Source organism: Zophobas morio, unplaced genomic scaffold (genome assembly GCF_036711695.1).
Source record: "Zophobas morio isolate AGI-343-1 ecotype UQ-CSIRO unplaced genomic scaffold, CSIRO_AGI_Zmor_V1 ptg000005l, whole genome shotgun sequence".
NCBI lineage: Eukaryota > Metazoa > Arthropoda > Insecta > Coleoptera > Tenebrionidae > Zophobas > Zophobas morio.
The window spans coordinates 3,944,072-3,968,470 of NW_026972110.1; the positions used below are offsets into that span (position 1 = coordinate 3,944,072).

At 36.8% G+C, this 24,399-nt stretch overlaps 1 protein-coding gene across 5 annotated transcripts in view; it reads left to right on the forward strand.

The window, feature by feature from the left end:
• LOC135122012 (metabotropic glycine receptor) overlaps positions 1–24,399 on the forward strand; it is a 166,225-nt gene that overhangs the window by 62,316 nt on the left and 79,510 nt on the right. The window lies entirely within an intron of this gene.

Sequence of the window (24,399 nt, forward strand, 5' to 3'; positions counted from 1 at the left end):
CAAATGAATCCTATCTAAAATGTCTAAAATAGGATGAGACTATACCTACTTGTGATTTATCATTCCGTTCATATTTTTTAGTTTTGCTTATAGGGGGTGTCTCAAAAAAATTAATCACTGAGTCAATTTATTTTATTGATTGAATCAAGAATTACAAAACTGAATTTTGAAATATTGCAGAGGTTTTGAAGTTACTGTTTGACATGGTAGGTGTAGGGTTGATCTTAGTTAGGTTGGTATTGTACGTTGGTACTGTTGACAGTTGGTTGAGAGATGAATAAAGAGGCAAGCATGGCGAAAGACGCCGTAACAGACATTACTTAATTGACCCTTTTCCTGTAAGATCGTAAAACTTCCATAGTGACTTTCCGTGCGCACGCATGTTCAAAACCACGTATCCGGCACTCCGGCAGCAGAGCAAAGGCCTGTGACAACAAACCGCTTTGACAGAATGCAACCAGCTACACATGCGTAATCTATCGCTCATTGGTTAATTTTAACTTGGCGCTCCAAAAATCTGACTTCGCCTGCGCGATGTTGTCTCACTCTGTATCATTGGAATTTATATAATGTCTACTCACTTTGCTTACAGGAAAAGGGTCAATACCTGGTCCCCTGCAAAACCAACCACCACATGGTGTCAGGTGTCGAAAGATACAGTAAAAAGTGTTAAAGATACACAGTAAACTTGTACCGACCTGTTTTTCAGTAAAACATCGCTGAGACATCGTTAAATAACGAGGTAAACACAATGGCGACCGTTGAAGAACTACAACAACAAGTGGCTCAGTTACAGCAAGCTCTACAAAGATTAGAGAGTAGGCCTCAACACAGTAACGCCGAGAATGCAACTAATAATAGCACCATCATTAACACAGTGCCTACACCAGATAGATTTTCGTTCAGCAAAGATGATTGGAAAACTTGGATAACACGGCAAGTGAAAGCTTACAAATAAATTCACTTTTGTTACATATGGGCGCGAAAGTAACTAAATTTTTAGAAAGCCATCAGTGCACCGAAACAGATTTCTCGACATACAGAGAACTAAAAGAGTTCTTCGACAAAAAGTTTACAGGAACAACCAATGTAATATATGCACGTGCAAAATTCAATATGCGTAAACAAAAGGAGGGCGAAACTGCACAAGAGTACATAAGTGCCTTAATAAGTTTAGCAAAATCATGCAGACATTAGAAAATGAACTGATAAGAGATCGTCTTGTCGTGGGCATACACGATGGAAAACTTTCCGATGCATTACAGATGGATAGCCAGTTAACATTAGATTCAGTAGTTAATAAAATTACTCAAGCAGAACGTATTAAAGACGAGAATAAAGAAAGAGGAAAGAAGAGGAAAGTTTCGAAGAAAACGTGAGACATGCATACGATGTGGAAAAAACCCACACATAGAAAAGAAAATTGCCCTGCACAAAATGCAAAATGTCGGAAATGCAACTTGCTGGGACACTTTGCACAACAATGTCGAACAAAGAAAGTACATGAAGTCACTCAAAAAGAAACAAACACGGACACAGAAACAGACGAATCAACCTACAGTTTTGATCAAATAACACTGGTCAACAAAATTTAATTTTTTCTCTCTAACTTTGACATAATGGTAATGTTTTCGTTTAATTTGTCTCTGTGTTTGTAACAAAGAGCATAAATCTTATAACTTAGCTCAATTAAAAAAAATTGGTCTAAAGAGTTTAGACAGTACTTCCCTCGCTGTCGGAAACTTGACGACTGCATGCCTATTATGTTTTTTTTTCTCATTACATTTTTGTAGTGGGAATTTAAAAAAAGATTGTGATGACGTCATCAACATTTTTGCAAGGACACGTATATCAGTTGGGATAGATGTAGTGTAATACTAAGAATAAAATTATTGTGTTCCCAAATTTTCGGGAAAATGAATTGGGTCGTTTTGAATATTGATTTCTTATAATCGGCTCGCACGGGATGCGAATTCATTGCCGTTGCGGACTGCACTTCGTTTATTTGAGATTAGAATAACGTTGTTTCGTTGCACTCTGCTGTTAATTCCCGTTCTCATTTACTTAGCCGTTTGATTAATAAATCGTTAATTATATTTATGGAATCCAGCACGTCCCCCCCTATAATCGTGACGTAGCCCGACAGAAATCCGCTGTCTAGTAATATGAGGGGCAACTGAAAATCGTTTATGTATAAACATTCTTAATTTAAGATGACAAGCGTAACAGCATACGTGAGAGTCAAACAGAGAAACTGTAAACAAAACGACCATCGGTTTTATTGCTTCGACTTCCGCTTATTATATAAAACATTGCGTTTTATTTTAATTCTTGACGGTGAAATTCACAATTGGTTGATTATAAACATGTCTATTTCGCATTCGCGGAACCAAGTGACCGCATAAAACAAATGCAGGTCTGTAATGTTAAAGTCGATGTAAATAAGCGTGCTACCCTTATGTTTCAACCGAGTTTTTCCTTTAACAAATTTTGTGTCTACCAAATTGGGTTGGTTGGGGTGTAATACTAATAATAAGTGTTGCCTTTAATTTAATCAATAAAATAAATTGACTTCATTAATTTTTTTGAACCACCTCTTAAGAAAATCTAAAACATATGAATGGAATCATAAATCACAAGTACAAACTCATCATATTTTTTGCATTTTAGATAGGATTTATTCAGCAAAATTTAAGGGTGACGTCATCAATTTTTTTAGGAGGGATGAACAAATACATTTTGAACAAAAGTTTACCATGCTTATAATAACTTTAAAATATTCCCAAGATTTCAAAGCATTCGGTTTTGTAATTCCTGATTAATCGATAAAATAAAGTCACGCCTTCATTAATTTTTTTGAGTCACCCTGCATATGCAAATCCAAAAATATGAATGGAATGATAAATCACAAGTACAGACTCATCATATTTTGTACATTTTAGATACGATTTATTCGGCAAACTTTTGAGCTGACGTCATCAGTTTTTTGTAGAAGATAACCAAATATATTTTGACTAAAAATTTATTATGCTCTTTATAACCTTACAACATCTGCAAGATTTCAAAGCATTCGGTTTTGTAGTTCCTGATTAAATCAATAAAATAAATTTACGCATTCATTAATTTTTTTGAGTCACCCTGTATATGCAAATCGAAAAAATTTGAATGGAATGATAAATCACAAGAAGAGACTCACCATATTTTGTACATTTTAGATAGGATTTATTCAGCAAAATTTTGTGGTGACATCATAAATTTTTTAGGGGGGACGACCAAATACGTTTTGATCAAAAATTTACCATGCTTATGATAATTTTAAAATATCTTCAAGATTTCGAAGCATTCGGTTTTGTAGTTCCTGAGTAAATCAGTAAAATAAATTTACGCTTTCATTTATTTTCTTGAATCACCCGGTATATGCAAATCCAAAAAATATGAATGGAGTGATAGATCACAAGTACAGACTGATCATATTTTGTACATTTTAGATATGATTTATTCGGCAAATTTTCGAGCTGACGTCATCAAGTTTTTGGAGGGGATAAGCAAATATATTTTGACTAAACATTTATTATGCTCTTTATGACCTTAAAACATCTGCAAGATTTCAGAGCATTCGGTTTTGTAGTTCCTGATTAAATCAATAAAATATATTTACGCATTCATTAATTTTTTTGAGTCACCCTGTATATGCAAATCCAAAAAATATGAATGGAGTGATAGATCACAAGTACATACTCATCATATTTTGTACATTTTAGATATGATTTATTCCACAAACTTTTGAGCTGACGTCATCAAGTTTTTGGAGGGGATAAGCAAATATTTTTTGACTAAAGATTTATGATGCTCTTTATAGCCTTAAAACATCTGCAAGATTTCAGAGCATTCGGTTTTGTAGTTCCTGATTAAATCAATATGTAGCGGAGCTTTCAAAGCGCTCCGCTAGTACCCTTTCGAGGGCGCTGTCCTCGGCAGCGCCGATATCAACCCCACCAAGCTCACCCCCACTGGAACGCACCCCACCTGAAGCTACTTCATTGTGCAGGTACTCCCACGCATCTCAACCCTGCCTATAAAAGGGCAACTCGGACGCTTTCCAGGCAGATGGAACGCCACCATCTCCACCTTAAGGGCTGCACTGTCACGGTCCCCTTCTGGTGAGCACCGTACAGATGGAACACCACCATCTCCACCTTAAGGGCTGCACTGTCTCGGTCCCCTTCTGGTGAGCACCGTACAGATGGAACTCCACCATCTCCACCTTAAGGGTTGCACTGTCTCGGTCCCCTTCTGGTCGTTTCCAGGGCTGCACTGTGTTACGGTCCCCTGCGCTGCTTCGAGATCATCACCAGGGCTGCACTGTTTTACGGTCCCCCTGCGCCGCTTCAACGACGTCATCTCCAGGGTCGCACTCTCCAGGTCCCCTGTGCTGCATCGCCGACGTCGTCATCTCCAGGGTCGCACTGTCCAGGTCCCCTGTGCCGCATCACCGACGTCGTCATCTCCAGGGTCGCACTCTCTAGATCCCCTGTGCCGCATCGCCGACGTCGTCATCTCCAGGGTCGCACTGTCCAGGTCCCCTGTGCCGCATCGCCGACGTCGTCATCTCCAGGGTCGCATTCTCTAGGTCTCCTGTGCCGCATCGCCGACGTCGTCATCTCCAGGGTCGCACTGTCCAGGTGCCCTGTGCTACATACATCGCCGCCGTCATCCCCTACGACGCTCTGAGTCCCAGGAGCCGCCACCATCCCCGACGAGAATTGCCACCACTTCGAGAACCTATACCCTACTTTTGATTTGTATTGTTCTTATTATTAATAAACCGCTGAGCTACCACAATCTGGCTCCCTACCGTGGGGCCTTGAAGAAGAGAAAATACCACAAATCTGTCGCCCTAACGTGGGGCTTCGAACAAGGAAGGATACCACAATCTGGCGCCCAACGTGGGGCTCGAAGGAGGCAACATTCTACAAATCTATCACCCAACTTAGTGGCTCGAGGTAGGCAAAATTCTACAAATCTGTCGACCAACGTCGCGGCTCGAAGAAGGCAAGATTCCACGACAGAAAAGAACGGCATCACTCCCAGTCCGAAGAAGTCCCCGTAACTCCACAATGGCGGCTATACAGATGACACCAGAGCAGTTCCAGCAGCTCTTGGATAGGGTACAAGTTGTCCCACAACCGCAAGTGGTCAGGAACCGCCACTTTACCCACTGCCAGGCCCGTTTTGACGGAAAGCGCGCCCACGCTGCTGTAACGGAATTTATTACGGCTGCGAGTTTATACAAGGATATGGAAAATATCACGGACGAGGACGCCATAGCCGGCTTACCCCTACTATTGACTGGAGAAGCCAATCAATGGTGGAATGGCGTGAAAAATCAGATTCACACATGGAGAGAAGCGACGGAACTTCTACGAGAAGCTTTTGCCCCCAGACGACCTAACCATCGCCTTTTTTTGGACATTTTTAATAATCCCCAGGACGAAAAGACGCCAACCGATAAGTTCATAACCGTCCAACGAGAACGACTGGCACAAATGACGAGAGACTTGGACGAGGAATGGCAGTTAGACATAATCTACGGTCTGCTGAGATACCATATTCGGGATAAAATCGCCAGGTCCGACTGCAGGTCCTTCGCCGAACTTCTCGATAAGTCCCGAATCGTTGAGGAGAACGAGCGAGAAACGAGGAGAGTTAGAAACCACGCACCAGAAACCCCAGAAAATGGCCAAACATTCCGACGGCAAGAATTCCCAAGAATCGACCGAAGACCACGGCCCAGGTGCGACTTCTGTAAGAATTTCGGCCACGAGACACAAGAATGCAGGAGAAAAACACAGGATCAGCGACTACCGGCCAATGACCAAGAGATCATTAGATGTTACGGATGCCAACGTCCCGGCGTCTTCCGCCGGAACTGTCCAAACTGCAATTCAGAGACACGACGGACAAACTTCTGTGCAGCGAGAATAAATCATAGAGCGCAACCCACCCTAGATCGCTCACAAGAAATCCTCCGAGATAAGCAGGTACCGCCACTCATCGTACCGATGGAAATCGGTGACATCCGGACCTTCTCCGCACCATCACCAGCCCGAGATTTTTCCGCGATGGAATACATGGGTGCTGACGCCCACTCCGCCATTGGGAATGAGAAATTCCCCGAAATTCCGCGCATCACGTTCTCCTCTTTGCAACTTCCAGCAGAGAAAGGACGGACCTTCCGCAAAGAAAAGAAGTCCCTTCGTAAAGGGCGAAGGAAGATGAGGAAACCCTTTGTGCTAACGACAGATAGCAGCTACGTACGAGGAGTAGCTCCACTCCAGGGGGAGGCCACCAACGAACTCCCTGCAAAATACGGTAGCCGCTTGTTCACGAGCGCCGAAAGGAAATACACCGTCCAGTCGCGAAGACTCGCACACGAGTACCAACCCCGAGATCAAGTACTGGTAGTAACCCATCCACGAATCAACGCTCGAAAAGGAGTCAGCGCCCAAATTGCTCCTAAACGCGAGAGGCCTTACATTAGGCGCCCACAAGGACCTACGAGTTATAAGGTATACGACGCACAGCATCCCCAAGCATCCCTAGGTTTCTACCATACTCCGTTTCACGGGAGCACTACACCTACGAAAACGAGGCCGCCTCAGAAAGCAAGTTCAGGACCATAGTCGGGACGCCTTAATGGTCCTGAGGGGGAGATTGTAGCGGAGCTTTCAAAGCGCTCCGCTAGTACCCTTTCGAGGGCGCTGTCCTCGGCAGCGCCGATATCAACCCCACCAAGCTCACCCCCACTGGAACGCACCCCACCTGAAGCTACTTCATTGTGCAGGTACTCCCACGCATCTCAACCCTGCCTATAAAAGGGCAACTCGGACGCTTTCCAGGCAGATGGAACGCCACCATCTCCACCTTAAGGGCTGCACTGTCTCGGTCCCCTTCTGGTGAGCACCGTACAGATGGAACTCCACCATCTCCACCTTAAGGGTTGCACTGTCTCGGTCCCCTTCTGGTCGTTTCCAGGGCTGCACTGTGTTACGGTCCCCTGCGCTGCTTCGAGATCATCACCAGGGCTGCACTGTTTTACGGTCCTCCTGCGCCGCTTCAACGACGTCATCTCCAGGGTCGCACTCTCCAGGTCCCCTGTGCCGCATCGCCGACGTCGTCATCTCCAGGGTCGCACTGTCCAGGTCCCCTGTGCCGCATCACCGACGTCGTCATCTCCAGGGTCGCACTCTCTAGATCCCCTGTGCCGCATCGCCGACGTCGTCATCTCCAGGGTCGCATTCTCTAGGTCTCCTGTGCCGCATCGCCGACGTCGTCATCTCCAGGGTCGCACTGTCCAGGTGCCCTGTGCTACATACATCGCCGCCGTCATCCCTACGACGCTCTGAGTCCCAGGAGCCGCCACCATCCCCGACGAGAATTGCCACCACTTCGAGAACCTATACCCTATTTTTGATTTGTATTGTTCTTATTATTAATAAACCGCTGAGCTACCACAATCTGGCTCCCTACCGTGGGGCCTTGAAGAAGAGAAAATACCACAAATCTGTCGCCCTAACGTGGGGCTTCGAACAAGGAAGGATACCACAAATAAAATATATTTACGCATTCATTAATTTTTTTGAGTCACCCTGTATATGCAAATCCAAAAAATATGAATGGAGTGATAGATCACAAGTACAGACTCATCATATTTTGTACATTTTAGATATGATTTATTCCACAAACTTTTGAGCTGACGTCATCAAGTTTTTGGAGGGGATAAGCAAATATTTTTTGACTAAAGATTTATGATGCTCTTTATAGCCTTAAAACATCTGCAACATTTCAAAGCATTCTGGTTAGCAGATTAAAAATTAAATTTCAAAATATTGTTTTATAATTTTGATTTTTTTTCCAAAAATCTGGACGATTCGGGTGAAAAGTCGATTCAGAGTTGTAAACTACATGTGTAGGACTATGTTATTTTATACAATTGAAAACCCATTTACTATGTACAATTTTGAAGTGACGACATCGCATTAGTGGGGGGGGATGATTAGACAAATTTTGGTTAGCGTTTTACCATCTACATGATATTCTTAATATAAGTACAAAATTTCACAACAATCGGTCGAGTACTTTCGGAGATTATCTGTCTAATAAAAATCCGGGACGGCAGACGGACAGACGGACGGACAGACGGACGGATAGACGGACGGACAGACGGACAGACGGACAGACGGACAGACGGACAGACGGACAGACAGACGGAAATGGGAGACCTATTTCTTCGTCTTCTAGGGGTCATGAAAGATCGAGAAAACGTAAAAGTAGAGAGTCGGCCGACGGACTCGATTACAATACTTCCTTTGCTTACGCTCGGGAAGTAAAAATATGCATATTTGATGTTAGAAACACAAAATCAGGTAAAACAATTTAATTTTTGTATCTTTAACGGCAAAAAGTGTAGTATTAACAAAAGAACAACCATAAATAAGAAAAAATTGGTCTAAAGAGTTTAGACAGTACTTCCCTCGCTGTCGGAAACTTGACGACTGCATGGCTATTGTGTTTTTTTCTCATTACATTTTTGTAGTGGGAATTTAAAAAAAATTGCGATGACGTCATCAACATTTTTGCAAGGACACGTATATCAGTTGGGATAGATGTAGTGTAATACTAAGAATAAAATTATTGTATTCCCAAATTTTCGGGAAAATGAATTGGGTCGTTTTGAATATTGATTTTTTATAATCAATAAAATAACGAAACAATTTACTCGCGTATACGGCAACTGAAAATCGTTTATGTATAAACATTCTTAATTGAGGATGACAAGCGTAACAGCATACGTGAGAGTCGAACAGAGAAACTGTAAACAACACGACCATCGGTTTTATTGCTTCGACTTCCGCTTATTATATAAAACATTGGGTTTTATTTTAATTCTTGACGGTGAAATTCACAATTGGTTGATTATAAACATGTCTATTTCACATTCGCGGAACCAAGTGATCGCATAAAACAAATGCAGGTCTGTAATGTTAAAGATGTAAATAAGCGATGCTACCCTTATGTTTCAACCGAGTTTTTCCTTTAACAAATTTTGTGTCTATCAAATTGGGTTGGTTGGGGTGTAATACTAATAATAAGTGTTGCCTTTAATTTAATCAATAAAATAAATTGACTTCATTAATTTTTTTGAACCACCTCTTAAGAAAATCTAAAAAATATGAATGGAATGATAAATCACAAGTACAAACTCATCATATTTTTTGCATTTTAGATAGGATTTATTCAGCAAAATTTAAGGGTGACGTCATCAATTTTTTTAGGAGGGATGAACAAATACATTTTGAACAAAAGTTTACCATGCTTATAATAACTTTAAAATATTCCCAAGATTTCAAAGCATTCGGTTTTGTAATTCCTGATTAAATCGATAAAATAAATTCACGCCTTCATTAATTTTTTTGAGTCACCCTGCATATGCAAATCCAAAAATATGAATGGAATGATAAATCACAAGTACAGACTGATCATATTTTGTACATTTTAGATATGATTTATTCGGCAAATTTTCGAGCTGACGTCATCAAGTTTTTGGAGGGGATAAGCAAATATATTTTGACTAAACATTTATTATGCTCTTTATAACCTTAAAACATCTGCAAGATGTCAGAGCATTCCGTTTTGTAGTTCCTGATTAAATCAATAAAATATATTTACGCATTCATTAATTTTTTTGAGTCACTCTGTATATGCAAATCCAAAAAATATGGATGGAGTGATAAATGACAAGTACAGACTCATCATATTTTGTACATTTTAGATATGATTTATTCGGCAAACTTTCGAGCTGACGTCATCAAGTTTTTGGAGGGGATAAGCAAATATACTTTGACTAAACATTTATTATGCTCATTATGACCTTAAAACATCTGCAAGATTTCAGAGCATTCGGTTTTGTAGTTCCTGATTAAATCAATAAAATATATTTACGCATTCATTAATTTTTTTGAGTCACCCTGTATATGCAAATCCAAAAAATATGAATGGAGTGATATATCACAAGCACAGACGCATCATATTTTGTACATTTTAGATAGGATTTATTTGGCAAACTTTTGAGCTGACGTCATCAAGTTTTTGGAGGGGATAACCAAATATATTTTGACTAAAGATTTATGATGCTCTTTAGAGCCTTAAAACATCTGCAACATTTCAAAACATTCGGGTCAGCAGATTCAAAATTAAATTGCAAAATGTTGTTTTATAATTTTGATTTTTTTTCCAAAAATCTGGACGTTTCGGGTAAAAACTGAATCCGGAGTCGTAAACTACATGTGTAGGACTATGTTATTTTATACAATTTAAGAGCTATTTACTATGTACAATTTTGAAGTGACGTCATCGCATTAGTGGTGGGGATGATTAGACAAATTTTGGTTAGCGTTTTACCATCTACATGATATTCCTAATATAAGTACAAAATTTCACAACAATCGCTCCAGTACTTTCGGAGATTATCTGTCTAATAAAAATCCGGGACGGCAGACGGACAGACGGACGGACAGACAGACGGAAATGGGAGACCTATTTCTTCGTCTTCTAGGGGTCATGAAAGATCGAGAAAACGTAAAAGCAGAGAGTCGGCCGACGGACTCGATTACAATCCTTCCTTTGCTTACGCTCGGGAAGTAAAAAACAACGAATGTAGTTTAAAAAATTGGTCTAAAGAGTTTCGACAGTACTTCCCTCGCTGTCGGAAACGTGACGACTGCATGCCTATTATGTTTTTTTTTTCGCAGTGGATTTCAAAGAATTCGGTTTTGTTGTTTCTGAGTAAATCAGTAAAATAAATTTACGCATTCATTAATTTTTTTGAGTCACCCTGTATATGCAAATCCAAAAAATATGAGTGGAGTGATAGATCACAAGTACAGACTCATCATATTTTGTACATTTTAGATATGATTTATTCGGCAAACTTTCGAGCTGACGTCATCAATTTTTTGGAGGGGATAAGCAAATGTATTTTGACTAAACATTTATTATGCTCTTTATAACCTTAAAACATCTGCAAGATTTCAAAGCATTCGGTTTTGCAGTTCATGATTAAATCGAAAAAATAAATTTACGCATTCATTAATTTTTTTGAGTCACCCTGTATATGCAAATCCAAAAAATATGAATGGAGTGATAAATTACAAGTACAGACTCATCATATTTTGTACAGTTTAGATAAGATTTATTCGGCAAACTTTCGAGCTGACGTCATCAAGTTTTTGGAGGGGATAAGCAAATATATTTTGACTAAACATTTATTATGCTCTTTATGACCTTAAAACATCTGCAAGATTTCAGAGCATTCGGTTTTGTAGTTCCTGATTAAATCAATAAAATATATTTACGCATTCATTAATTTTTTTGAGTCACCCTGTATATGCAAATCCAAAAAATATGAATGGAGTGATAGATCACAAGTACAGACTCATCATATTTTGTACATTTTAGATATGATTTATTCCACAAACTTTTGAGCTGACGTCATCAAGTTTTTGGAGGGGGTAAGCAAATATTTTTTGACTAAAGATTTATGATGCTCTTTATAGCCTTAAAACATCTGCAACATTTCAAAGCATTCTGGTTAGCAGATTAAAAATTAAATTTCAAAATGTTGTTTTATAATTTTGATTTTTTTTCCAAAAATCTGGACGTTTCGGGTGAAAAGTCGATTCAGAGTTGTAAACTACATGTGTAGGACTATGTTATTTTATACAATTGAAAACCCATTTACTATGTACAATTTTGAAGTGACGTCATCGCATTAGTGGTGGGGATGATTAGACAAATTTTGGTTAGCGTTTTACCATCTACATGATATTCTTAATATAAGTACAAAATTTCACAACAATCGGTCGAGTACTTTCGGAGATTATCTGTCTAATAAAAATCCGGGACAACAGACGGACAGACGGACGGACAGACGGACAGACGGACGGACAGACGGACAGACGGACAGACGGACGGACAGACGGACAGACGGACAGACGGACGGACAGACGGACAGACGGACAGACGGACAGACAGACGGAAATGGGAGACCTATTTCTTCGTCTTCTAGGGGTCATGAAAGATCGAGAAAACGTAAAAGTAGAGAGTCGGCCGACGGACTCGATTACAATACTTCCTTTGCTTACGCTCGGGAAGTAAAAACGAAAAAAACAAAAGAAACAGCGAAGATCGACGTTTTTTCGGTTGCCTCCTATAGATTTTATTGGAGATCTCTCGCTTGATGGTCCCGCAGTATTCTGCGAGCATTTAGGTGTTCCATCGATCTTGGTAACGGTTTTCTATCGACAAAATGCCCAGATGGATGCGTTCTCTATGATGGTCAGTCACGTCGTCACAATTTTTGGGGAAAAAATCAAGGTGCGATTGTATAAAATGCACTTTTATGAATATGTTAATTTTAAATTTTTTATATGATGATAACATGTCTTCTATTTACTAAACGTAGTTTTCTTATTCTTTCCCAAGAAGTTTGTAGCAATTTGATTACAAAAAAATTGGTCTAAAGAGTTTAGACAGTACTTCCCTCGCTGTCGGAAACTTGACGACTGCATGCCTATTGTGTTTTTTTTCTCATTACATTTTTGTAGTGGGAATTTAAAAAAAAATTGCGATGACGTCATCAACATTTTTGCAAGGACACGTATATCAGTTGGGATAGATGTAGTGTAATACTAAGAATAAAATTATCATATTCTCAAATTTTCGGGAAAATGAATTGGGTCGTTTGAATATTGATTTGTAATAATCAATAAAATAACGAAACAATTTACTCACGTATACCTACGTATCAGAGGCAACTGAAAATCATGTATGTATAAACATTCTTAATTTAAGATGACAGGCGTAACAGCATACGTGAGAGCCAAACAGAGAAACTGTAAACAAAACGACCGTCGGTTTTATTGCTTCGACTTCCGCTTATTATATAAAACATTGGGTTTTATTTTAATTCTTGACGGTGAAATTCACAATTGGTTGATTATAAACATGTCTATTTCACATTCGCGGAATCAAGTGAACGCATAAATCAAATGCAGGTCTGTAATGTTAAAGTCGATGTAAATAAGCGTGCTACCCTTATGTTTCAACCGAGTTTTTCCTTTAACAAATTTTGTGTCTACCAAATTGGGTTGGTTGGGGTGTAATACTAATAATAAGTGTTGCCTTTAATTTAATCAATAAAATAAATTGACTTCATTAATTTTTTTGAACCACCTCTTAAGAAAATCTAAAAAATATGAATGGAATGATAAATCACAAGTACAAACTCATCATATTTTTTGCATTTTAGATAGGATTTATTCAGCAAAATTTAAGGGTGACGTCATCAATTTTTTTAGGAGGGATGAACAAATACATTTTGAACAAAAGTTTACCATGCTTATAATAACTTTAAAATATTCCCAAGATTTCAAAGCATTCGGTTTTGTAATTCCTGATTAATCGATAAAATAAAGTCACGCCTTCATTAATTTTTTTGAGTCACCCTGCATATGCAAATCCAAAAATATGAATGGAATGATAAATCACAAGTACAGACTCATCATATTTTGTACATTTTAGATACGATTTATTCGGAAAACTTTTGAGCTGACGTCATCAGTTTTTTGTAGAAGATAACCAAATATATTTTGACTAAAAATTTATTATGCTCTTTATAACCTTAAAACATCTGCAAGATTTCAAAGCATTCGGTTTTGTAGTTCCTGATTAAATCAATAAAATAAATTTACGCATTCATTAATTTTTTTGAGTCACCCTGTATATGCAAATCGAAAAAATTTGAATGGAATGATAAATCACAAGAAGAGACTCACCATATTTTGTACATTTTAGATAGGATTTTTTCAGCTAAATTTTTGGTGACATCATAAATTTTTTAGGGGGGACGACCAAATACGTTTTGAACAAAAATTTACCATGCTTATGATAATTTTAAAATGTCTTCAAGATTTCGAAGCATTCGGTTTTGTAGTTCCTGAGTAAATCAGTAAAATAAATTTACGCTTTCATTTATTTTCTTGAATCACCCTGTATATGCAAATCCAAAAAATATGAATGGAGTGATAGATCACAAGTACAGACTGATCATATTTTGTACATTTTAGATATGATTTATTCGGCAAATTTTCGAGCTGACGTCATCAAGTTTTTGGAGGGGATAAGCAAATATATTTTGACTAAACATTTATTATGCCCTTTATAACCTTAAAACATCTGCAAGATGTCAGAGCATTCCGTTTTGTAGTTCCTGATTAAATCAATAAAATATATTTACGCATTCATTAATTTTTTTGAGTCACTCTGTATATGCAAATCCAAAAAATATGAATGGAGTGATAAATGACAAGTACAGGCTCATCATATTTTGTACATTTTAGATATGATTTATTCGGCAAACTTTCGAGCTGACGTCATCAAGTTTTTGGAGGGGATAAGCAAATATATTTTGACTAAACATTTATTATGCTCTTTATGACCTTAAAACATCTGCAAGATTTCAGAGCATTCGGTTTTGTAGTTCCTGATTAAATCAATAAAATATATTTACGCATTCATTAATTTTTTTGAGTCACCCTGTATATGCAAATCCAAAAAATATGAATGGAGTGATAGATCACAAGTACAGGCTCATCATATTTTGTACATTTTAGATATGATTTATTCCACAAACTTTTGAGCTGACGTCATCAAGTTTTTGGAGGGGATAGCAAATATTTTTTGACTAAAGATTGATGATGCTCTTTATAGCCTTAAAACATCTGCAACATTTCAAAGCATTCTGGTTAGCAGATTAAAATTAAATTTCAAAATGTTGTTTTATAATTTTGATTTTTTTTCCAAAAATCTGGACGTTTCGGGTGAAAAGTCGATTCAGAGTTGTAAACTACATGTGTAGGACTATGTTATTTTATTCAATTGAAAACCCATTTACTATGTACAATTTTGAAGTGACGTCATCGCATTAGTGGTGGGGATGATTAGACAAATTTTGGTTAGCGTTTTACCATCTACATGATATTCTTAATATAAGTACAAAATTTCACAACAATCGGTCGAGTACTTTCGGAGATTATCTGTCTAATAAAAATCCGGGACAACAGACGGGCAGACGGACGGACAGACGGACGGACAGATAGACGTAAATGGGAGACCTATTTCTTCGTCTTCTAGGGGTCATGAAAGATCGAGAAAACGTAAAAGTAGAGAGTCGGCCGACGGACTCGATTACAATACTTCCTTTGCTTACGCTCGGGAAGTAAAAATACACCTTATAGAAAGTTTCCTATTACTTAATAGTACGATTTTTGTATTTTTCAAGGGTAATATTTTAAGATTACTTTTAAATGAGAGCTAAGTTTTGGTTTAGCCCTTTATAATATCATTTAAAATTGCTAATTAAATAATAATTGACTGCTATAATAAAAGTTAGAGTTTAGCTGTTGACCAGTGTAATTAATGTCAATGGCATAACACATGAGGACTCGTGGAATATTAAATTAAAGGTTAACAATACTACATTGAAATTTAAAATCGACACAGGCGCAGACGAAACAATTATCACGCAAAAAGACTGAGGAAAAGCTACAACATATAGTAGAAATACGAAAAACTAATGCTATTTTAATGGGACCAGGGAACAATAAAAATCTGGAAGTATTAGGAAAAATCAAATTACCTATAAAGTGGAACAATAAGAGCGAAATTATTAAGTGCTTTGTGGTAAACACGCAAGAAAACCTCTTAGGTAGGCCAGCATTAGAGAAGTTAGAAATAGTGGAGTGGAACAAGAAAACACTAAAGATAAGAAAAGGTATACAAAGTGTGGAAAATAAAGACAAGTTTAAGGAAGAAATTATAAGAAAATATCCAAATTTATTTTCTGGTTTGGGAAACCTCAAGAATTATGAATACAAAATAGAATTGAAGGAGGGAGCAGAACCATATGCAATAGGCATACCAAGAAGAATTCCGCTTCCACTTATGAAAGATGTTCAAAGGGAAATAAACAAGATGGTAAACGACAACGTGATAGAAAAATTGGTCTAAAGAGTTTAGACAGTACTTCCCTCGCTGTCGGAAACTTGACGACTGCATGCCTATTGTGTTTTTTTTCTCATTACATTTTTGTAGTGGGAAAAAAAAATTGCGATGACGTCATCAACATTTTTGCAAGGACACGTATATCAGTTGGGATAGATGTAGTGTAATACTAAGAATAAAATTATTATATTCTCAAATTTTCGGGAAAATGAATTGGGTCGTAATTTAGATGACAGGCGTAACACCATACGTGAGAGTCAAACAGAGAAACTGTAAACAAAACGACCATCGGTTTTATTGCTTCGACTTCCGCTTATTATATAAAACATTGGGTTTTATTTTAATTCTTGACGGTGAAATTCACAATTGGTTGATTATAAACATGTCTATTTCACATTCGCGGAACCAAGTGAGCGCATAAAACAAATGCAGGTCTGTAATGTTAAAGTCGATGTAAATAAGCGTGCTACCCTTATGTTTCAACCGAGTTTTTCCTTTAACAAATTTTGTGTCTACCAAATTGGGTTGGTTGGGGTGTAATACTAATAATAAGTGTTGCCTTTAATTTAATCAATAAAATAAATTGACTTCATTAATTTTTTTAAACCACCTCTTAAGAAAATCTAAAAAATATGAATGGAATGATAAATCACAAGTACAAACTCATCATATTTTTTGCATTTTAGATAGGATTTATTCAGCAAAATTTAAGGGTGACGTCATCAATTTTTTTAGGAGGGATGAACAAATACATTTTGAACAAAAGTTTACCATGCTTATAATAACTTTAAAATATTCCCAAGATTTCAAAGCATTCGGTTTTCTAATTCCTGATTAAATCGATAAAATAAATTCACGCCTTCATTAATTTTTTTGAGTCACCCTGCATATGCAAATCCAAAAATATGATTGGAATGATAAATCACAAGTACAGACTCATCATATTTTGTACATTTTAGATACGATTTATTCGGCAAACTTTTGAGCTGACGTCATCAGTTTTTTGTAGAAGATAACCAAATATATTTTGACTAAAAATATTATGCTCTTTATAACCTTAAAACATCTACAAGATTTCAAAGCATTCGGTTTTGTAGTTCCTGATTAAATCAATAAAATAAATTTACGCATTCATTAATTTTTTTGAGTCACCCTGTATATGCAAATCGAAAAAATTTGAATGGAATGATAAATGACAAGAAGAGACTCACCATATTTTGTACATTTTAGATAGGATTTTTTCAGCAAAATTTTGTGGTGACATCATAAATTTTTTAGGGGGGACGACCAAATACGTTTTGATCAAAAATTTACCATGCTTATGATAATTTTAAAATATCTTCAAGATTTCGAAGCATTCGGTTTTGTAGTTCCTGAGTAAATCAGTAAAATAAATTTACGCTTTCATTTATTTTCTTGAATCACCCTGTATATGCAAATCCAAAAAATATGAATGGAGTGATAGATCACAAGTACAGACTGATCATATTTTGTACATTTTAGATATGATTTATTCGGCAAATTTTCGAGCTGACGTCATCAAGTTTTTGGAGGGGATAAGCAAATATATTTTGACTAAACATTTATTATGCTCTTTATAACCTTAAAACATCTGCAAGATGTCAGAGCATTCCGTTTTGTAGTTCCTGATTAAATCAATAAAATATATTTACGCATTCATTAATTTTTTTGAGTCACTCTGTATATGCAAATCCAAAAAATATGAATGGAGTGATAGATCACAAGTACAGACTGATCATATTTTGTACATTTTAGATATGATTTATTCGGCAAACTTTCGAGCTGACGTCATCAATTTTTTGGAGGGGATAAGCAAATACATTTTGACTAAACATTTATTATGCTCTTTATAACCTTAAAACATCTGCAAGATTTCAAAGCATTCGGTTTTGTAGTTTCTGAGTAAATCAGCAAAATAAATTTACGCATTCATTAATTTTTTTGAGTCACCCTGTATATGCAAATCCAAAAAATATGAATGGAGTGATGGATCACAAGTACAGACTCATCATATCTTGTACATTTTAGATATGATTTATTCCACAAACTTTTGAGCTGACGTCATCAAGTTTTTGGAGGGGATAAGCAAATATTTTTTGACTAAAAATTTATTATGCTCTTTATAGCCTTAAAACATCTGCAACATTTCAAAGCATTCTGGTTAGCAGATTAAAAATTAAATTTCAAAATGTTGTTTTATAATTTTGATTTTTTTTCCAAAAATCTGGACGTTTCGGGTGAAAAGTCGATTCAGAGTTGTAAACTACATGTGTAGGACTATGTTATTTTATACAATTGAAAACCCATTTACTATGTACAATTTTGAAGTGACGTCATCGCATTAGTGGTGGGGATGATTAGACAAATTTTGGTTAGCGTTTTACCATCTACATGATATTCTTAATATGAGTACAAAATTTCACAACAATCGGTCGAGTACTTTCGGAGATTATCTGTCTAATAAAAATCCGGGACAACAGACGGACAGACGGACGGACAGACGGACGGACAGACGGACGGACAGACGGACGGACAGACGGACGGACAGACGGACGGACAGACGGACGGACAGACGGACGGACAGACGGACGGACAGACGGACGGACAGACAGACGGAAATGGGAGACCTATTTCTTCGTCTTCTAGGGGTCATGAAAGATCGAGAAAACGTAAAAGTAGAGAGTCGGCCGACGGACTCGATTACAATACTTCCTTTGCTTACGCTCGGGAAGTAAAAAGTAGAAGGACCTACAGACTGGTGCGCGCCAATGGTCATATCACATAAGAAAAATGGTAAAGTTAGAATTTGTGCAAATCTAACAGAATTAAACCGACATGTAAAACGTGAAAAATTCCAATTACCGTCAGTGGAAGAAACTCTCGCAAAATTGCAAGATGCCAAGATATTCAGTAAATTAGACTTTTCAAGCGGCTTTTGGCAAATGAGCCTGGATACAGAAACAAGAAAGTACACAACGTTTATTACACCATTTGGAAGATACGTCTGCAGGCGCATTCCATTTGGGATTACATCTGCTCCAGAAGTATTCCAAAAAGTGCTGTACAACATTATAACTGAAGTAAACTCTGATCAAGTACAAGTACACATGGACGACATTTTAGTTACAGGTCGCACAACGAGCGAACATGACAAAAATTTGCACAAAGTGTTGAAATTATTAGAAGAAAAAGGTCTGACGTTAAATAAAGAAAAGTGTAAACTTCGCAATTTTGAAACCACATATTTGGGATTTGTAATAGATGGTGATGGAATAAAACCGGATACCCAGAGGGTAGAAGCAATAACAAACTACCCAACCCCGAGAAACCAAACAGAAGTCCGACAGTTTTTAGGGTTAACAAATCAACTTTTTAAGTTTATCGAGAACGTCGCAGATAAAACCAGGTTGCTGCGCGAACTGTTAAGAAAGGATCGACAATTCACTTGGACTCCAAACCATCAAAGAGAATTTGAGAACATAAAGAGTGAAATTGCGTCACCACGTGTATTAGCAAAATTTGACGTAACAAGAAAATCACGTGTATCGGCGGACTAATCATCATAATATGGGATTGGTGCAGTATTAGAACAGTTGTACGAGAACGATACGTGGAAACCAGTTTACTTTTGTTCAAAAACGTTAAGTCCTGCAAAAAAGGATATGCACAAATTGAAAAAGAAGCGTTAGCGATCACGTGGGCTTGTGAAAGACTGGAACAATATTTACTCGGCAGCAAATTTGAAATTTTAACGGATCACAAACCATTGACTGTGATATTAAAAACAAAGGAAATAAACAAACTAACCAACCGTTTACAACGATTCCGCATGAGAATGTTAAAATTTGAGTACGACATACACTACGTCCCAGGTAAACAATTTTATGTGCCAGACGCCTTATCTAGAGCTCCAATCACGAAAGGCAACGACGATACAGATGTTATCAACAGGGACATCACCGATGTATACATTAATGCAATAACTAAAGAAGTCAATGCGAAACTGCATTCTGAAGATGAAATAATAATGCAACAAAAGAAGGATCCCACAATCCAAAAAGTCGTACACTATATCCAGACATCCTGGCCACCAAAACACGAATTACTTGCAGAGGAAACAACGTACTGGAAATATAAAGACGACATCAAAGTAAGCAATTCCATGCTCTGCTACAAAGACCGCGTTGTCATTCCTAAATCCTTGAGACGCTGGTGTTTGCAAGTCGTGCATGAAGGCCACTTTGGGATTCAAAGATGTCTAGCAAGAGCTAAAGAAAACATCTGGTGGCCTGGAATAACAAGACAGCTTAAAGGCATAGTAGAACAATGTGAAGTATGTATAAAACATAAACACCCGAGTGTAGAACCAATGATATCTAGCGAGGTACCGACAAGACCTTGGGAAGTTGTGGGTGCAGACCTTGCATACTACGAAAACAAAAACTACTTAGTAATTCAAGACTACTACACGAAGTACCCAGAAATAAAAAAGATGAAGAGAATTACTAGCAAAAACGTCATTGAGGCATTTAAAGAAATTTTTGCAAGACATGGTATACCCGACAAAGTTAGAAGCAACAATGGAAGACAATTCGACTGTTTAGAATTTCGAAATTTTGCAAACCAATATGGATTCAAATGGATAAGTAGCAGTCCAGAATATCAACAATCTAATGGACAAGCAGAAAGTGCAGTGAAGTTGGTAAAAAAAATTCTCAAAAAGAATGAAGACCCATATTTGGCTATTTTATCATACAGAAACACATCACTAAAGTGTGGAATGTCACCAGCTCAGCTACTATTTGGTAGATCACTACGAGAAAGAGTACCGATATTGTCAAATAAATTGCAGCCAATACTACCAAACCACCAAGAAGTGAGAAAAAGACTATTGGAAGAACAACAGAATCAAAAGAAGTATTATGATCGACGTCACCGAACACGATACAACTCTGAATTGAAATCAGGCTGCAAAGTATGGATCATAAACTCCAGAAAAGAAGGAATTGTGAAAATGAAAAGAGATGAACCACGATCATACGAAGTAGAAACAAACGAGGGAGTCATTCGAAGAAATAGAGTACACTTACAACCAATGAATATAGGAAACGAAATAGAAGTTAACAACCCAGAAGAAAACCGCATCCCAAGAGAGAAGTCAACGAAGAAAGAAAGTACCTACGGGGCTTCAGGAAATGTGCGCCGCAGTGAACGAATGAAGACTGCCCCAAAAAGATTTAATGACTTTATTCGTTAATGTTTGTATTCTTATTTTTGTCAGTATTTAGTTTTTATGTAACCTCATTCATGTTCATTTGTTAAGTTTATTTTATTTGTATTTCTTAAGAAAGGGAGATGTAGGGTTGATCTTAGTTAGGTTGGTATTGTACGTTGGTACTGTTGACAGTTGGTTGAGAGATGAATAAAGAGGCAAGCATGGCGAAAGACACCGTAACAGATATTAATTAATACCCGGTCCCCTGCAAAGCCAACCACCACAGTAGGTTTTCAATCAAAATATATCTGTTTATCAAGCCCAAAAACTTGAAGACGTCATCTCAAGATTTTGCCCACTAAATCCTATCTAAAATGTGGAAAATATCATCAGTATATTTTCGTAATTTATTATTGCATTCATATTTTTTAGATTTGCTTTTACAGTGACTCAAAAAAATATATGGATCAGTCAATTTATTTTAGTGAATAACTCAAGAGTTGCAAAAATGAATACTTTGAGATCTAGCAGACGTTTTAAAGTTATTGTAAGCATATTGTTAAGAATATTTATTTATTGCCCCCAAAAAATTGATGGAATGGCTCACTGGATTTCCGCAGATAATTTTGGGAATGCAATACAGTTATTTTTAGTATTTATTACACTGCACCAATCCAAGGTGGTATACGTGTTGATCGTAAATGTTGATTAGGTCATCACAAAATTGTGTGAAGAAAAGACTCAACTCGAAAATGCTGAATACATATGTTTCATTATACTTTTGGTGCGAAGGAAGTTCTGTCGAAACAACGGTCGATCAATTTTTTGACAATGGTTGATATAAATAAAACTCAGTAGATGCTCATACTCGAAATACGAAGTATCTACTCGAATATCAAATCAAAATATTTCTAGTTTTTCTAGATGATATTAAAGTTTTTTTCGATATTCCTGCTCCTAATGTGTTTTTCAAACTGAATGTACCTTTTGATGACGTTCCACGTTCATGAAAGTCGCCATGTTTAGTTAAATTTCACTCTTACAACGATCCTACTCGTTTTCTAAGCTGCTTTACAGACAGCACAGTTATTTGCCACGCCGATCCTCATTTTTAGATTAAATGCTCACAAACGCGTAGATGTTCAATTTGTGTCCGGGAAGGTACCATTTTTCCAAGTAGGTACTCAGTACATAGAGTAGATGCTCAGGTATATAAGCGTAATAATGAAGTAGGTACTTCGTACTTCGAATATTAGTTTCTACACAGTTTTATTCATACCACCCAATGTCTCGCTTCAATGTTTGATTATGTTGATTATGAGCACAACGCTGATCAACTTCCATATCCGAATTACCCATGAAATAAATCATTGCGGTTTGCACCTGAGGTAGTTCGTCGCACATTTGATTGACTTCGTGGACCTATGTGAGGTTGTCGTCTTCTCGGCATTTTAATGAACTTCATAAAACGACACAATTATTTTCACAGTCAGCCAAATCTGTAAATTTTATCTTGAGAATTTTAAAATATTGAAAACTTCAAATTAAATCCTGGAATAACGGTAAAGTTTGAGGTTTTGTCGAAACCAACAAAGTGAATATAGGTAAATAGAATGGCAGATCAAAATGAATAAGAAACTTTCGCAATGTGTAATTAAATTCACTTTAACCAAGACTTTTCTTAAAATAAACAACGTTTTTTTTACGAAAAAACAAAGAACGATTTGAAATGCAATATACTTTTCACAACTGCGCGGAAGAATTAGTTTTGTATGACACGTCAGTTAGACAACAGGTCAGAAACGCCAACTATTGAAATTAATTCGAAGTGGCGATTCCCATACAAAATTTTTAGAATTTTTTTATTTTTTAACTGTTCTTTTAAGTTTTCCTTATTTTTTTTTATTTATAAACCATCCCCGTAATATAAAAAATTCTTCAAATCGGTCAAGCCGTTTTTGAATCTTAGCGAAATTAACAGGAACAGCAATTGATTTTTATTATATGGACGATTAAAAAATGGGGGTTGGTGGTAGAAAGGTGAAAATTTAGGGTTATGTGTATTTTTTGATGCCAATTCTTAAAAAAAATAAAAATAAAAAATTTTGTCCAAAAAATAGACAAAAATTTTTTAGGGTGGGCCACCCTTATCACTTAGGGGTTTAAAAAATAGTTTACAACCTATTCTCAGACCTAGAATTTCATACAAATCGGTCAACCCATTTCGGAGAAATTCGGTTACAAACACTGTGACGCGAGAATTTTATTCATAATGCATTATTATTTTAGAACAAATTTCATTACCATAAAAAAGGTTATACTGACTCGACCTTAAAAGATAGACATATGCTGTCGCGGACTTTTCTTTAGAACTTTTAGAGGGGAACAATTTCGTTATACATGATTTTTACGTAACTTTAACCGTTTAAGCAGCGTAAGCAACGGAAGCTGTCAAAGGAGGAATAATTTTCCCGTTTTTCCGAATTTTTCATTTCTACTTCGCTCCTGATGATCGTAGCGTGATGTTATATAGCCTATATGTAGATATGATAATACATGGACTATCCAACACAAAAAGATTTTTTGAATTTGAACCAGTAGTTTCTGAGATTAACGTGTTCAAATAAACAAAAGCTTCAGCTTTATTATATAAGTATAGATTAACAATTTCAGAAATTACATTCTGTTAATGGGGATTTCCCTGTTGAATGTACTAAACTAATAACAATTAGTATTAAACTGCACCGATCCAAAGTGAAATAATTGTCTTTGCAAAAATGTTGATGTCATCAGAATATTTTGAAAAGTATTTTGAAACGTACGTGCAACACGTTTCTTCACATTTGCTTTAACGTTATATACATATCTTTATTTTAACTTATAAAGGTTCTAATGAAAAAATTAGCCGGATTTGTTTTATTGTACTTCAGGGGCCAGGAAAGTTCTGTCGAAATAACCTTCGATCATTTTTTAACTTTAATATAACCAAGCAATATTGATTCTAACAATGTAACTTTTACTGTTCTAGTGTTTTTAAAATT